Consider the following 6842-nt stretch of genomic DNA (forward strand, 5'->3'; position numbering starts at 1 on the left):
ATATATTAGATCTACGTATGGGAACTTTAGGTCTTGGTAAGAACTCTAATAGTACTTGGACTATTCTTCCCATTTCTCTATTATGCTGATCACTAAAGATCCATCACCACTCATAGGGAAATAGTGGTGTGAATCTATTACACTAGTATACCAGTTTACTTATTAAAGCACTGTGGTATTTCCTATTCCGCATACTGTGAATTACTGCTTATTTTCTCCTTATTAGGGTTATATTAGCGCGAATATTGATATATACTTATATCTATTCTAAACGGATATGCTGCTCGTATTATGCTTTTCCCACTTGCAGTGTGGACTATAGGCCCGGAGATGGCCTGCAGTCATGTTCCATGTCTATAAATGGGGTGATGGTGTAAGGACTGTTAGACTCAGGTAGTTTGGTGACATTGATAAGGTCTACACTCCCCTACCACTTGATCCCAGGGATCCACAGTGATGCCAATTACTACCACGTTGCCAAAGTGTTTATAAAAACGAACTATGGTATTGAGTCCCATGAGTTTGAGGTTGTGAGAGACTTACTACACCCTGTGAAAATTCGGCAGGACTTCAGCCTGTTTTGGGATTCGAGGGTAAAGGCTGAGATGTTAAGTGACTCAGACAGAAGCAAACTCATCCCTGATAACTCTCTGTCACAGCTGGAGGGGGGATAAGTTCTCCATGTGTTTCCTGGTGGGTGACGAGGATGAAACCGTGGCCTGTGAGGCAGATGTTCTTGATCTGGGTGTTTCTGGAAAAATTTTTGGCTCTGCTCAAATGCGGGATCTTACCCTAAAAGTGGCATTCGAAAATGTGTCTGTGATAGATGGGGTTGCTCAAGAGCCGGGGGCTGACACCAGGTTCCCACACTTTGCAGTTAATGGCAAGTTATTATATCAGGTGACCACACTGAGGGGAGGGGAGAGCTGTTGGTTCCAGGTCCATACCAGCGGAACGTGTTAGACATGGCCTATAGAATTCCTGAAGCATGTTGGAAGATAATAGCAAATGAGGTGAAGAGGATGTTAGCCCTCAGTGTGATTGAGGGGTCAAAAAATGAATGGCTTAGGCTAGGGTCACATTGCGTTAGGGCAGTCCATTTAGCACATAGCACTACGGACTGCGCTAATGCAATGTCCCAAAAGGGATCACGTTCGTGATCGAGCAGCGTTCGTGGTCCATCACTCAAATGATGGCACATCGCTAGCGCAGCCCAATGTGGGCGTGTGCTAGCGATGCGTTCGCCATTACAATCAATGGCGGCATTAACAGACTACGTTACACCGCGTTATGCCACGGTGTAACGTAGTCCGTTAAACGGGGTCACATAACGCAATGTGACCCTAGCCTAAGTCACATCATCCTCATGCCAAAGCCTGACAGTGAGTGGTGGTTTTGCAATGATTAACACAGGCTGAATGAGGTCTTCAAATGTGATGCTTATCTGATGTCCCATGTGGATGAACTCATTGAGAGACTGGGAACTGTGAGGTACATTAAAAACCCCAACCTGACGAAAGGCAACTGGCAGATCCCCATGTTCCAGAGTGCTAAGGAGAAGATGATCTTCTCATCGCCTTATGGGTGTTCCCAATACACCAGAATTCCCTTGTGACTGCAGGGGGCTCCAGCAACCTTCCAGAGGGCTATGGATCGGGTCCTGGCTCCGCATAAGAAGTTGGCGACTCTGGGTTCAGCACCTGTTCACACTTAGTCTATGTTTGGATGTGCAGGTCAGGTTTTTGAAATGTATTCTCTAGCCTTCTGATCGTGCACTCCGCCTCCTAGCTTCAGGTGTTTTAATTACAGCAGGTCCAATACCCCTCCACAGAGAGAGAGAATTTTAGTCTAAGAAGAGGTTTCACATGTACCCATTCAGATGGAGACGTTTATTCTCAGCGAGGTAGGGCAAGCGTAGGACCTGGTATAAGAGAGATGCCGTAAAGGGGCTACCAGGTACACATAAAATTGGCCATTTTTATGCGCTAAAAGCTCTCATTTTTCATATTTCTAGTGCAGTAATGCAGTTCAAATTTCGTGTTTTCAAGTTTGCATGTTTTAGCGCTGCAGTGTGCTGCCTTATATGGCTTACCTTGTTGACTTTGTGGTCTTCAGCCCGCACTGGGGTAGTCATCTACCAAAGGTACAGGCAATTCTGGATGCGTTGAGGAATGCAGGGTTCACGGTAAACCAGAAAAAATGTGCTATAGGGAAGGAAGAGGCCAAATGCCTAGACTATGCCATCAGGAGGGGAGAAATCAAGCCCCAGATAAATAAGATTGAGGCAATCCAGAAAAGGCCACAACCTCTTTCCAAGACAAGAAGCAAGCAAGGGCATTTCTTGGAATTGTGGGCTACTCTGGGCGGTTTATCCAAAGGTGCGCCATAATTGCGCACTGTTGGCAGATCTCCTTCAAGGCACAAGATTGGCAACAATTAAATGGTCTGCTGCGACTGAGATGGCTTTCCAGGAGCTAAAGCAGACACTATGTACACATCCATTTCTAGTCACAACAGACTTCAGCAAGCAGTTTGTGCTTCAGACATATGCATAAGAAGTGAATGGGGAGCAGCATCCTATCCTGTATCTGAACCAGAAGCTCTCTTCATGCATGAAAAACTATGCTATCATCGAGAAGTGCCCTGTCCATACTTCCCACCTTACCAGTGAAGGTGCCAATACCCCTGGCTTTGGGCGGGGGGGGGGGGCTGGCTGGGGGGATATGTGACAAACTCACTGGTAGAGTGCTGAAGGGGAGATATGTGTCACTACTCTTAATGGTGTCAGTGATGTAAAACCCTCCAGTAATTTCCTCCAGCACACTACGTGCTATGAGGTTTAAGCTATGTTCCGAAATGGGCTGGTTTTTATGTGGACATCCATAGAGTGTGTAGGAGGGTGTCCACCTTATCTCCACCTGCAGAGCCAGCACCATCATGTGTTGACAGGACCTATGTGCTGTCACAGTCATGTGTAAACTAAAGGCCCCTTCACATTAAGCGACGCTGCAGCGATACCGACAACGATCCGGATCGCTGCAGCGTCGCTGTTTGGTCGCTGGAGAGCTGTTACACAGACCGCTCTCCAGCGACCAACGATGCCGGTAACCAGGGTAAACATCGGGTAACTAAGCGCAGGGCCGCGCTTAGTAACCCGATGTTTACCCTGGTTACCATGCTAAAAGTAAAAAAAAACAAACACTACATACTTACCTACAGCCGTCTGTCCTCCAGCGCTGCGCTCTGCTTCTCTGCACTCCTCCTGTACTGGCTGTGAGCCGGAAAGCAGAGCGGTGACGTCACCGCTCTGCTTTCCGGCTCACAGACAGTACAGGAGGAGTGCAGAGCACAGCGCTGGAGGACAGACGGCTGTAGGTAAGTATGTAGTGTTTGTTTTTTTTTACTTTTAGCATGGTAACCAGGGTAAACATCGGGTTACTAAGCGCGGCCCTGCGCTTAGTTACCCGATGTTTACCCTGGTTACCAGTGAAGACATCGCTGGATCGGTGTCACACACGCCGATCCAGCGATGTCAGCAGGAGTCCAGCGACGAAATAAAGTTCTGGACTTTATTCAGCGACCAACGATCTCCCAGCAGGGGCCTGATCGTTGGTCGCTGTCACACATAACGATTTCATTAACGATATCGTTGCTACGTCACAAATAGCAACGATATCGTTAACAATATCGTTATGTGTGAAGGTACCTTAACACAGTCAACTAACTAAAGATTTAAAGAGAGAGTGTTCCAGTTTTCTACCTCCGTATGCCACCAAGTAAGTTGAACTACCACAATATATAGTATATCACAAAAGTGAGTTTTTTCTCTCACTGGTTTCATGTGACCCATTAATGTTACAAGGTCTCCGGTGTGAATGGGAAGCAGGTGTGTTATATTTGGTGATTTGTTGTTATTGATCTCACACTCTCTCATACTGGTCACTGGAATTTCAACATGGCACCTCATGGCAAAGAACTCTTTGAGGATATGAAAAACATAATTCTTGCTCTACAAAAAGATGGCTTAGGCTATTAAAAGACTGACAACACTCTGAATCTGAGCTGCAGCATGGTGGCCAAGACCATACAGTGGTGTAACAAGATTCCACTCAGAACTGATCTCGCCATGGACTAACAAATAAGTTGAGTGCACATGCTCAGCGTCATATCCAGATGCTGTCTTTTCACAAAAGATGTATACTTTTGCAAGTCACTGTGTATAGGGAGGTACAGTGGCTTGCAAAAGTATTCATCCCCTTTACATATTTCATGATTGGCTACCTTACAACCTGGAATTTAAAACTTTTCCCCTTAAACCACTCGATTGTTGCATTAGTTGCATGCTCTGTGTCATTGTCATGTTGAAATGTGAACCTCCATCCCAGTTTCAAATTATTATTAATTTTATTACTATTATTTATTATTATAGCGCCCTTTACTCCATGGCACTTTACATATGCAAAGGTGTATACATAATAAAAAAGTACAATAATCTTAAACAATAAAAGTCATGACTGGTACAGGAGGAGAGAGGACCTTGCCCGCAAGGGCTCACAATGGGCTCACAATCTACAAGGGATGGGTGAGGAAACTATAGGTGAGGGTAGAGCTGGTTGTGAAGCGGTTTGGTAGTTACTGCAGGTTATAGGCTTGTCATAAGAGGGAGGTTTTCAAGTTCCTTTTGAAGGTTTCTATGGTAGGTGAGAGTTTGATATGTTGGGGTAGAGAATTCCAGAGTAGGGGGATGCGCGTGAGAAATCTTGTATGTGATTGTGGGAAGAGGAGATGAGAGTGGAGTAGAGAAGAAGATCTTGTGAGGATAGGAGGTTGCGTGCAGGTAAGTACTGAGAGATGAGGTCACAGATGTATGGAAGAGACAGGTTATGGATAGCTTTGCATGTCATGGTTGTCATCAATGACAGTCTGAAAGTTTTGATCAAGAATATCCCTGTATTTCGCACCATTCATCTTACCTTTGCCACAAATCATTTTCCATGTCCCTGCTGCAAAAAAACTTTCCCACAGCATGATGCTGCCACCACCATGTTTCATTGTGGGGATAATGTCTTTGGGCTGATGAGCTGTGTTGGTTGGGTGCTAAATATAACATTTACATTTGTGACCATAAAGTTTGATTTTGGTCTCAACTGACCACAGCGCTTTCCTCCATACATTTGGGAGTCTCCCACAATTCTTTTGGCAAACTCTAAATGAGCCTTACATTTTTTTGTGTAAGTAAAGGCTTTTTTTATGGCCACACTACCATAATGGCCACCTCTGTGGAGTGTATGGCTTATTGTATTTGTATAGACAGATACTACTGTCTCTGTTTGGGGACTCTGCAGCTACTTCAGGGTTACATTTGGTCTGGACAGGGTTGACTGTCTTGGTGAGCGGGCAGGTTTGTTATGGTACCATGTTCTTTCCATTTGATGATGATGGATTTGATGGTGCTCTGGGGCATCATCAGAGATTGGGATATGTTTTTATAACCCAACCCTGACTTGTACTTCTCATCAACTTTGTTCCTGACTTGTTTGGAGTCCTTATTGGTTTTCATGGTGTTACTTGGTCAGTGGTGCCTCTTGCTTAATAGTGTTGCAGCCTCTGTGGCCTTTCAGAAAAGGTCTGCATGTACTGACAGACATTGTGACTAGTGTCGAACCCCATTGAAACCAATGGCAGGCAAACACAAACACATACAAACACATGGAAAACACATAGAAAACACCTTAAAAGGTGTCCAGAAGCTGACAAACTGCTCAGAAGACACAACAAACACATGGAAAAGTCACAACTACATATAGTCATGCAAAAATAAAAGAGGAGGAGGAGTAAAAGGAGTAGGAGACACAGATATAGGCATGTCATGCCCTTCTAAAATCAAGAAAGGCTGGAGTAAAAATCTAAACTCATTCTACCAACACCCAGACGTCTTGACAAAAAAAATAAAAAAATAAATATCTTTAGGTAGAATGGCGGCGGGTCCATTCAGAACACTTTCCTTAGAAGACGTAGTGGTACCCTCGTTGGGAGTTGGGCCAAAAGATGAACCCAATACATTCAGACTAATCCACCATTTGACATATCCAAGGGGCAGGTCAGTAAATAACAACATCGTTGCGGAACCAAGTACAGTACTATGTACTGTACCTCCTTTGACGAGGCAATCAGGCGGGTCAAGAAGTTGTTAAGGGGCACCCTAATGGCCAAAACAGACATTGAGGGGGTGTTCCGGTTACTACCTGTGCCTCCGAATAGTGTCCTCCCATTGGGCTGCTTCTGTGAAGGAGCATACTACATAGATCGCTGTTTGCCCATGGGGTGCTCCATATCCTGCTCACTATTTGAGGCGTTTAGTTGCTTCCTCGAATGTGTTGTCATGGGCGTTTGTAAGGCGGCACATATTATCCATTACCTCGACGACTTCTTATGCCTGGGCCCAAAAGATTCGCCACAGTGTGAAAACATGCAGTAGCCCACCTGTGAGAAGGAGAGAGCTGGAGGGAGAGTGGGCACCCCAGAGCCGAGGGGTTAGATTGAGAAAGAAAGAAGGCAGTGTAGCTTGCTTCATGGGTGGGGTACGCTGCTGAGTAGCACTAAATTCTACTAGGCCCAAAAGGATTTCCTGGGCTAGATGCCATTACAAAATAGTAGTTAGGTAAACAGGTGGTGTAGCTTGCTTCATGGGTGGGGTACGATGCTGAGTTGCACCAAATTCTACTAGGCCCAAAAGGATTTCCTGGGCCAGATGCCATTAAAAATAGTACTTAGGTAAACAGGCGGTGGGTTGCTGGGCTACTCTGCTGACTAGCAGGCACTGAAGCTTTGGAGCAGACCTC

The sequence above is a fragment of the Ranitomeya imitator genome, chromosome 5 (assembly GCF_032444005.1).
Source record: "Ranitomeya imitator isolate aRanImi1 chromosome 5, aRanImi1.pri, whole genome shotgun sequence".
NCBI classification, from domain to species: Eukaryota; Metazoa; Chordata; class Amphibia; order Anura; family Dendrobatidae; genus Ranitomeya; species Ranitomeya imitator.